Consider the following 11,728-nt stretch of genomic DNA (forward strand, 5'->3'; position numbering starts at 1 on the left):
CAGGAGAATTGCTTGAACCTGGGAGGCAGAGGTTGCAGTGAGCAGAGATCATGCCATAGCACTCCAGCCTGGGTGATAGAGCAAGACTCTGTCTCAAGAAGAAAAAAAAAAAGGGGATGAACTGCACTATTGGCCAAATACTGGTCAAAAATTACATTTTAGAACTCATTAGAGTGAACCTTGCCCTACTGGGCTTTCCTGTTCTTGTAGAGTCTAGCCCCAAGCTCTTGACTTCCCTTTTACCAAGTAGTGAACATTGTCACTAAAAATAATTTTGCAATGTGATTTGCCAATTTTAGGCCAAATGTCAGGTTCCAGAGTTCCTACAGATTCCAAATCGTAGGCTCTGAAACTACATCAGCCATTCCCCTTTCATGATCCTTCACCTAATATGTCTGACTTTTTACCTTTCTGAGCAGTTGTTGAAATAATGCTCAGTGTGATTAAAATGTGTTTTGTTGTAAAATCACAAAATCTCCTCTAGTAGGATTTACTGTCTTTTCCAAGATTGTCCCAGGAGGGAAGAGATTAGAATTGTAGCATGCTAGAACAAAAAGAGACCCAAGCATCAGTCATGTGGCAACTGAAGCCCAGAGAGGGGCCATGACTCATGTAAGTCCACAGTCTCAGTCTCCTGACACCTGCCAAAAGGCCATCTCCATTTCTCTACACTGCCCTCAATGGCCACATCACAGATGGTTGAGCAGAGCTTGGAGTTATGGAGAAAGGATGCCCTTTAAAGACAAATATAAACAGGAGACTTCAGAAGGGAGAGTTCACAGTATACCATGAGCAACTCTTGGCAAAAATACTGACAGGCAAGAATAAGTTGCCAGATCTTGAGGGCAGAGAATATATTGCCACTTTCTAAGTTACTGTTTTTGCCAATAGCATGCTTCAACTTTGTAGCCCTTGTTGATACTAATTCCACCAGTTCCTTCAGAACCACCTCTTTCAGAGAAGGCTTATCATTTGTTTAAATCTGGTCTGAATCCAAAATGAGCATAATGCAGTGCTCTAGTGCCAGACTTGTGCTTATTTCTTCTCACAGTAAATAAGTTGCAGAAATATGTTTCTATGCCAATCTCCAAGTCTACAGTCAGATAAAACTTCTAATGTATAATGTATTTGTCACTGTTGTTGTTCAACTAATACAGCCAGTGGAAACAAAATTAAGGCAGATATTTTATTTTTGCTCCGATGGTTCTTTGAGAATATCTAGAGAGGACTTTTGTCTTGGGAAATGCCTGAATTTCTATATATCAAATGTTAAAATGTTAAAATATGAGGCAATGGTTTGAGTTTCTGAGGTTGACTCTATCTGGCTGCCTTGTTAGATATTCAGTCCTTACTACATAGCAGGGACTGCAACAAGATCTTTTAATGACAGCCATGTATAATGATTGGGAAATAACTACATGAGGTATTGGTAGCCAGTCATTACAGAAACTTTCCTGAAGCTACAGCTAAGTTAACTCAACCTTGAGTAATTAAGATGCTAGCAGTATCTGAGTTATAGAATATTGTTCCTTAGTAAGGGTCAAGTCAAAATCATACACTCTTTGCAAGTAAGTTTTGTTCCAGTCGCCACCGGAGAAAAAGCAGCACCTAGAATTAGAATGAGCAAGGGCTCATTAGCTCTTGAGATGGGGGAAGAGGTAGGGGATGGTGAAGAGTGATATCCATGTTGAATACACTTTTCACTTCTTCTCTTCTTCAAAGCTCCTGGCCACACTGGGACAAAGCAAGTGTAGGGGATTTCTAGGGAGTGGTATCCTCTCCAGAAGAATAGAAAAGATACTTGGAAGAAGGGGAATAATGTCCCCAGTGACTGGACTGAGGTAGCTGCTTTGCTTTGCTTGCACTGGTGGGAAAAGGAACTGATACAAGCTGTCATGTGGCCAGAATACTTTAGGCTCAGGACTGGACTAAGCCTCAGAAATCTTCTTTATGAAGTCATGTGAGTTAACTATATACTTTAATTCAGCTAGTGACATTACTCTGTCTTTGGGTTATATGTGCCAAAGCTTCTCCCCTCCAATTTGCTACCCTCCAGGCCATCCAGTGTGATATCACTGTCATGGCGCAGACTACCTGATGAGCTAATTATACATTCAAAGTGAATTTTTAATGCCTTATTTTTTAGTTCAGAATTCATTAAAATTGTTTTATCATCTAGCTCATAGGTAAAAAAAATCCCGAATAATGGCAGATTTTTTAATAACTGAAATTTTATTGATGATTTTTTTTCAATACTCTGAAACTAAGAATTAGCCTTTTCTGCCTTCTAAAGGAAAAAGTAATTCCAATATATAAAAAACTTTTGGGTGGGCTTAGTGGCTCACACCTGTAATCCCAACACTTTGGGAGGCTGAGGCGGGTAGATCACCTGAGGTCAATAGTTTGAGACCAACCTGGCCAACATGGTGAAACCTCATCTCTCTTAAAAAATACAAAAATTAGCTGGGTTTGGTGGTGGGTGCCTGTAATCCCAACTACTCAGGAGGCTGAGGCAGGAGAATCGCTTGAACATGGGAGGCAGAGGTTACAGTGAGCCAAGATTGCGCCATTGCACTCCAGCCTGGGTGACAAAAGCAAAACTCTGTCTCAAAAAAAAAAAAAAAAAAAAAAAAAAAAAAAAAAAAAAAAGAAAAGAAAGAAAGAAATGAAAAAAATATGCCAGGCTCAGTGGCTCAAGCCTGTAATCCCAGCACTTTGGGAGGCCGAGGCGGGTGGATCACAAGGTCAAGAGATTGAGACCATCCTGGCCAACATGGTGAAACCCCACCTTTACTAAAAATACAAAAATTAGCTGAGCGTGATGGTCGCACACCTGTAGTCCCAGCTACTTGGGCGGCTGAGTCAGGAGAATTGCTTGAACCCAGGAGGTGGAGGTTGCAGTGAGTCGAGATTGTGCCACTGCACTCTAGCATGGAGCCTGGTGACAGAGTGAGACTCTGTCTCAAAAAAAAAAGAAAAAAAAAAGAAATGAAAAAATATCTAAGCATATATTATGTGCAAAACATTATTATAGGCAGCATATATAGCATTTTGAACAAAACTGAAAAAATATTTCTGCCCTCTCAATTTATACTTCATTGAGATAATAGGGACATCAAAAATAATAACTACAAAAATAAATACAGTGATGTTAAGTACTAAAGAAAAGTAACAAGTGCAATAGATCATAAGACAGATAATAAGGAAAGTATGAAGAAAGGAAGAAATTCTAAATAAAGTGGTCAGAAAACACCTTACAAATTACATTTTTAGCTATTATATACAAAGGATAGGCTTGTCAACTCATACACAAATCAGCTATCAAGCTTTCTAACAATTTTAAGAATATAGACAATTAGGAAGTTCATATGGAGTAGAGAGATTGGATACATCGAGGATGACTCCAGGTCCTACATTCCCAGATAAGACATAAACTCTTCACCTAGATAAATTATAAGGTCTGTAATGAGGTTTGTGGGTCATTTCACCCAGGAGGGAATATTTAAGTTATCAACCATTTCCATGTTATACCTGAATGAATGCTATAACACATGACATGCTTCAGAAAGGCATGGTTCATCTATATGTGTATTTCAGTTCATTAACTATATATAACCCTTTAGCCAGGGCTAGCTTTCTAAGAATTTATATAAATAAATTATGCTCATTACTAAATATCATTAATCTATCTACGGTTGATTTTTTATTTCATCTACGAGTATTCCCATTTCATGAAATTAGTGAATGAATCCCAGTCCAGCTGCTTTAAATTTTCCCTCTCCCATCTTTATTCTATTTAAACATACTCATGATATGTATAGGACCTTTTAAGGCAGAAGGAAAAGCTAGGGAATGGTCCTGTGGCAAGCGAATTCCTGATATGCTCAAAAAATAAATAAAGCTGACTGTATATATCCTCAGGGCAATTGTGAAGACTCTGAAGACTGAATGAGATAAAAACCCAGTGAAGAGAAGCAAACAAAGTAATGACATAATAATATTTGATTTTAGAAGAAACATTCTTCAGCTTTTGTTTTGCAAATAGGCTGTAAGATGGAAAGAAACGTCAAATAATGAAGAACAGTTAATAGACAACTGATGGTGATCATTATGTCTAGAATTGGAATTCATAGAGCTGGAGGTAATGAGAAGTAATTCTGTGTATAGTTTTGAAGGCAAAAAAAAAAATATATATATATATATATAAATTTGCTGAAAAAAATTAAATGTCGAAGTGAGATAGAAGGGAAAGAGTTAAGGATAACTTCAAGGTTTTCAGTTTAAGCAATTGGGAATAATAGGGTTCCCATTTCCTGTAATAGAGAAGATACAGAAGGAGCAGGTTTCCAAAAGGAAATATTCTAATGGGTTTTGTTACAGATATTTCAAATTTTGAACATCTATTCATTTTCCAAATAGAGATAACAAATATGTACTTGGGAATATTATTCAGAATTTCAAAGCTGAAGTTATAAATAAGTAATTCATCAACTACACATGTTATTTAAAAGAAAGAAACAGAATAAATTATTAAGGGAGTAAATGTGGACATAGAATATTTCACGTTATTTCACTGTTCAGCAGTTGGCAAGATATAAAGGGACCAGCCAAGGAGACTGAGAAAGAGCAACAGGCAGAGGAGAAGGAAATTATTGAATCATTGAAGCCAAATGAAGAGTGTTTTTAAAGAAGAAACTAGAAAGAAGATAGAACAACATGGCTGAATAGAACCTTCCAGTGGTCACCAAACTGAACACCAAACTGAACAACTTTTCTCACAAAAAACATCTTCATAAGAACCAAAAATCAGATAAGTAATCACAGTACCTGGTTTTAACATCTTATCAAGGGAAGAAAAACTGAACAGGGTAGCAAAGACAGCCTTGAATTGCTGACACCCCACCTCCATTATCCCTGGGCAGTGTACCATGACAGAGACAGAAATTCTGTGCCCTTGGAAAAGGGAGAACAAAGTGATTGTGTGTCTTTGCATTGGAACTCACTGCTGTCCTGTAACAGCAGAAAGCAAGATAGGGCAAAATTTAGCCAGTGCCCATGTAGGCATCATTTAGACAATCCCTAGTCAGAGGTTGTCATCTGTCCCAGTGGTCTGAACCCGAGTTTTGACTAGCCCCACAACTGTGAGCTAAAGTGCCCTGGGGTCTTAAGTAAACAGGAAAGACAGTCTAGGTCAAAGGATTTCAATTATTGAGCAGGTGTTGGTGATGTGTTGGCCTCAGAGACAGTGGAATTGTGCACATGACCAAATGAGACAGCAGCTGGGGTGGTCAAGGGAATGCTTTTATTGCCTTCCCCAATATTAGGCAGTGTAGCTTGCAGCTCTGAGACAAAAGAGAAGAGTAAAGGGGACTTTCCTGTAACATGGATACCAGCTCATCCATAGTAAAATAAAGCATGAAGTAGGGTCCTGAAGCCCTCATTTCATAGCATAGCTTCCAGATGACATTTCTAGACCCACTCTGGGCAAGAAGAGAACCTACTGCCCTGATGAAACATCTTTTCAGAATTCACTACATGCTGACTAAAAAGCCCCAGGTCCTTGAATAAACATCAGCAGTAGCCAAGCAGCAGTCACCACATGTTTGAGCTATACCTAGTATTGTGCTGCCCTCGAGTGTGACCCAGCACAATCCCAGATATCATGGCCACAGGAGTGCTTTTGACACCCTCCACAAACTCCAGGGAGCATAGCATGGAGCATGAGGCTTCATTTGTTTTTGAGAAAGTAAAGAAAAAAAACAAGAGACTCCTCTCTGGCAATCCAGACAATTCTCCTAGATATTAATTACCCAAGATTGCCAAGGCTGGTACTTCTACAGATCTGCAAAGTTACAGCATTACTGGGCTTTGGAAGTTGCCTAATGCACATGTGGCTGAAGTGACTAAAAACTTAGATCATAACACTCAATTCCCTTTGAATACTTGGAAAGCTTTCCCCAGAAGGATGGGTACACATCAGCTCAGACTGTGAAGATTAGAATGAATATATAACTATTCAAGGCCCAAACATGGGTGAATATCCACAGGCATCAAGACCATCCCAGAAAAAATCACCTCACTAAAAAAACTAAATAAGGCACCACTGCCCAATTCTGGAGTGATGGAGATATGTGACCTTACAGATAAAGAATTCAAAATAGCTGTTTTGAGGAAGTGAAATAAAACCAACACAAAAAAGGAATTCAGAATTCTATCATATAAATTTAACAAAAAAGATGAAAGAATTTTAAAAAATCAAGCAGAAATTTTGAAGCTGAAAAATTCCATTGACAAACTGAAGAATGCATCAATCTATGAGCAACAGAGTTTATCAAACAGAAAAAAAGAATTAGTGTGCTTGAAAAGAGGCTATTTGAAAATACACAGAAGGGTCAGAAGAAAAAAGAGTAAGACATAATGCAGCATGCTTACAGGATCTAGAAAATAGTATCAAAAATGCAAATCTATGAGTTATTGGTCTAAAAGACGTAGTAGAGAGAGAGATCTGGAAAGAAAGTTTATTCAAAAAGATAAAAACATATAACTATTCAAACTTAAAGAAATATATCAATATTCAAGTATAGGAAGGTTATAAAACGCCAGACAGACGTAACCCAAGTAAGACTACCTCAAGACATTTAATAATAAAATTCCCAAAGGTATAAGATTTTAAAAGAATCTTAAAACTAGCAAAAATAAAAAAGGTAAAAATGACATTTAAGAGAGCTCCACTATGTCTGACAGCAGATTTCTCGCTGTAAACCTTACAACCAGAATAGACTGATGATATACATTTAAATTACTGAAGGAAAAAGGCTTTTATTTCATGAAATTATATCCAGCAAAAATATCCTTCAAACATGAAACAGAAATAAAGATTTTGTCAAACAAACAAAAACTGAGGGATTTTGTCAATACCAGAACCATCCTACAAGAAATGTTAAAGAGAGTTATTTAATCTGGAAGAAAATAATGTTAAGGAACAATAAGGTATTATCTGAAGGTTCAAAACTCACTACTAGTAGTAAGCATATAGACAAATACAGAATATTATAGCTCTGTATTGTAGTATGTAAACTACTCACACTTTGAGAAGAAAGACTAAATGAAAAACCTAAAAAAAAAATAACTACAACAATTTTAAGGCATATTAAGGCATATATAGCACAATAAATTATAAATAGAAATAAAAAAAGTAAAAAGCAGAGAGGATAAAATTAAAGTTTAGAACTTTTATTAATTTTTCTCTTTTTTTATGCAATCAAATTTGTCATCTGTTTAAAATAATTGGATATAAGTTATTTGCAAGCCTTACTGTAACTTCACATCTAAATACATACAACAGATATTCTAAAAACAAAACGAAGAAAGTAAAACATACCACCAAAGAAAATCACCTTGACTAAAAGGATAACAAGAAGGAAGAAAAAAAGGAAGAGTAGACCACAAAACAACCAGAAATCAAATAGGAAAATTGAAGTAGTAATTTTTTACTAATCAATAACAACATTGAATGTAAATGAGCTAAGTTCTCTAGTCAAAACACACAGAGTGACTGAATGCATTTAAAAACTCAGATAGAATAATCTGTTGCCTACAACAAATACGCCTCATCTATAAAAAATACAGAGAATCAAAATAAAGGTATAGGAAAAATTATCTCACATAAATGAAAAGCAAACAAGGAGCAAGAATAGATGTACTTCAAACTTTCAGCAATACCAATAGCTTGTATCAGATAAAACAGATTTCAAGACAAAAACTGCAAAAAATAAACACAGAAATTATTACATAATAATAAAGGAACTTATTAGCAGGAGACTATAACAATTGTGAACAGAATAAATATGCACTCAAAAATGGAGATATTTAAAACAATTATCAGGACTATACGGAGAGTTAGACATCAATACAATAATAGCTGGAGACTTCGACACATCACAGCATTGGATTCATTCTTCTCCTTGGCACATGGATTATTAACAATGATAAAACAAATGTTAGGCCACAAAACAAGTCTTAAAAATTTTTAAATAAATAAATAAATAAATCACATAATTCCTCTCAGAGTACAACGAAGTGAAACTAAAATCAATAACAAGAGGAAATTTGGAAACTATCCAAACACATGGAAATCTGAAAATAGGCTTCTGAACGAGTGAGACAATCAAGAAATTAAGAAACGAACTGAAAAAAAATTAAAGTAAGTACAAACGGAAACAAAACGTAACAAAATGTATGAGATACTCAATAAACACCTACATCAAAAAAGTAGAAAAATTTCAAATAGACAATTTAAAAATGCACTTTAAGAACTAGCAAAGCAAGAACAAACCAAAGCTCAAATTAGTAGAAGGAAAGAAATAATAATAATCAGAGTAAACGTAAATGAAATTGAACTGAAAAATTATACAAAAGATTAATGAAACAAAACGTTAGTGTTTTGAAAAGATAAACAAAATTGTCAAACTTTTAGCCAGACAAAGAATGAAATAGAGAAGTCTTCACAAAATAAAATCAGAGATGAAAAGGTATACAATACAACTGATGTTGCAGATTCTTTTTAAAGGATCATTAGAAACTACTATGTGCACCTCTATGCCAAAAAATTGAAAAACCTATAAGAAATGAATACCATCCTAGACACATACTACCTACAAAAATTGAACCATGATAAATCCAAAGACTGAATAGACCAATAAAAATAATGAGATCAAAGCAGTAATAACAAGTCTCCCAGAAAAAAAAAAAAAAAAAAAANAAAAAAAAAGAAGCTGGGCACCTGATGCCTTAATGGTTAAATTTCAACAAATATTTGAAGAAAATACTAATGGCAATTCTACCCAAATTATTCTGAAGAATAGAGAAGATGGCAATGATTCTAAATTTATTCTCTGAGGCCAGTCTTACCCTGATACCAAAAACTGGACATATCAAGAAAGGAAAACTACAGGCCAATATCCCTGAAGAATATTGATGCAAAAGTTCTCAACAAAATACTAACAAACCAAATTTAACAATACATTAAAAATATCATCCATACTCATCAAGTGGGATTTATTCTAGGAACTCAATTATGGTTTAACACATGCAGCTCAATCAGTGTAATATGTCATATCAATAAAATGAAGGACAAAGATCATATGATCATTCCAACTGATGCTGAAAAAGTAATGTATAAAATCCAACAACTTTTCGTGGTAAAAAATCCTCAAAAAACTGGATATAGAATGAAAATACTTCAACACAGCACAATCTATATAATGACAGATACATAGCTAGTATCATACTGAATTTTTAAAAATTGACCTTATTTCCACTGTGATCTAAAACACAAAAAGGATGCCCAATTTCAATACTGTTCTTGAACATAGGTACTAGAAGTCCTAGCTAGAGTAACCAAACAAGAGAAAGAAAAATAGACTCCCAAAATTGGAAAGGAAGAAGTCAAATTTTCCATTTGCAGATGACTTAATCTTATATTTGGAAAAAACTTAAGACTTTACCAAGGGAAAATGATTAGAACTTAAAAACAAATTCTATAAAGTCACAGTATACAAAATCAACCTATGAAAATTATTAGCAATTCTATATGCCAACAGTGAACAATCAGAAAAAGAGATCAATAAAGTAACTCCATTTATGATAGGTACAAATTAAATTAAATACTTAATTAAATACTTAGGAATAAACCAAGGATGTTAAAAATCTCTACAAGAAAAACTATAAAACACTGATACAAGAAATTGAAGAGAATACCAAAAAATGGAAAGATATCCCATGTTCATGAATTGGAAGAATCAATATTGTTAAATACTCATACTATCCAAAGCAAACTACGGATCCAGTGCAAGTATCAAAATACCGATGACATTGTTTATAGAAATAGAAAAAACAATATTAAAATTTATACAGAACCACAAAAGATCAAGGATAGCCAAAACCAACCTGAGCAAAAAGAACAAAATTTTTGAGGGAAAAACATTTGTTTTTTGTTTATGAATTGCCACATTTCATAAGGCATAGAAGATACATTTTTAAATCATGTTTTTATTCAAAATTTGAAACTTTTATACCAACTGGGTTTATCCACATGATCTACTTTTTTTTTTTTTTTTTTTAGTAAGTACTGTAATAATATCCAGTGTAAAGAATAAGTGAGAAATTTGAGGCTGCATTTAAATAATGTAGAATAGTGCCTCATTTGTTAATTTCATTATCTTTTTTTTTTTTAAAGCAAATTTGAAGAGATTTTAATTTAACACTAGATGTGGGTTATTCTGATTTCATTAAAAATGGTAATTAGATAACTTTTTGTATATGCAATTAACATGAAATTAGTATTTTATTTTTATGGTACTGCAGTTAGCATAGGAGTCATTTTACTTTCAGGTTTCAACTCATTAAGGTAAATGTTATTTTTTTTAATATGTGTAAAATTTTAATAATGTTATTTGCTTATATGTCCATTTGTCTTTAATCAAATATTAGTTTTTACTACTCTTTATGAATAACTCTGTATGTTGCACCAACTTCATAGTATGTTAGGAGAGCATTCCAGGCGCTGCTTTCTCCAAATCAACTTTATTTTTCTGTTATTGATCTCTGTGTAATTAAATTAAATTAAATTAAATTATTCCGATTTAATCGACTCATTTGTGAAACTAAGTTTTTTTCATGTCCAAAATCGTGGAATGGTCAGTTTTTTTCAAATGAGCTTTTTTTTGTGTTTGGGGGTACTATTCTCAGGGTCTTTCTTCAAAATACCCTATTTTGCTTTTTCTACTTAAGTTTGAAGGGTTTATTTCATTTTCCACTGGAAGTGAAAATGCAAAATAATGTTAATGATTGAGAAATGTTTAGGGGATATATGTTAAGGTTTTTCTATTGACTTTATAGAAGAGGGGTATACATTTCATAATGTATATAAAGAATAAAAAGAGTCAATTTTAAATGGTTAGAATTGTCCTGGCTGAATAATGTATTCATGGCAAAAATATAAAGTAAATTATATATTTGATCTATAGTTTAAGATATTTCATTTCATAAATTTAACATAATTTTAGTTTATAAAAATGATTACCCTTAAATCAAAATATTTGATATAAACATAACTTTTTCATATGGAAGATAAAATGTTAAAATGAGAAATGTGAACACTGTGTTTAAACCACTATTGTTTAAAAGGTATATTAATAATTTGAGCGGTAATTATACACTCTGGTTTTGGAAGTTTTAAGTCATTGATTTCAGCCACATCATTAACAGCTGGAATCAATAATGATTGAACTGCAGCTGCACGGATGTGCTGTAAATGGAATTTTGGCAGCCTCTTCCATAGGTTTTCAGGAAATGAGGTTGGAAAGAACTATTCACCTGGAGAATGATGGAGGGTTTGCCTTTAAAGACTAACTGGTGAACCGCATAAACTGGATATTACAGTAAAGATCAGATATGGACTGACTCTTACTGTGGAAAAATTTGAGTTATTTCCCCATCCATACACCGTTTCAAGGACCATTTGGTGGAAGAAAGAAAGAAGCAGGTAATCTCCTGTCTAGGCTATGACCTATTATTTGCATAATCACACACTGTAAATCAGTATACTGTAGACTGACATTTCTTAAACATCAAGATTAATATGAGTTACCTCAAATCTTGTAGAAATGTATGTTCTAATTTAAATAGCTTCTGGGGTGGGGTTTAAGAGTCTGCATTTCTAGCCAGC

The sequence above is a fragment of the Cebus imitator genome, unplaced genomic scaffold, assembly GCF_001604975.1.
Source record: "Cebus imitator isolate Cc_AM_T3 unplaced genomic scaffold, Cebus_imitator-1.0 Scaffold398, whole genome shotgun sequence".
NCBI classification, from domain to species: Eukaryota; Metazoa; Chordata; class Mammalia; order Primates; family Cebidae; genus Cebus; species Cebus imitator.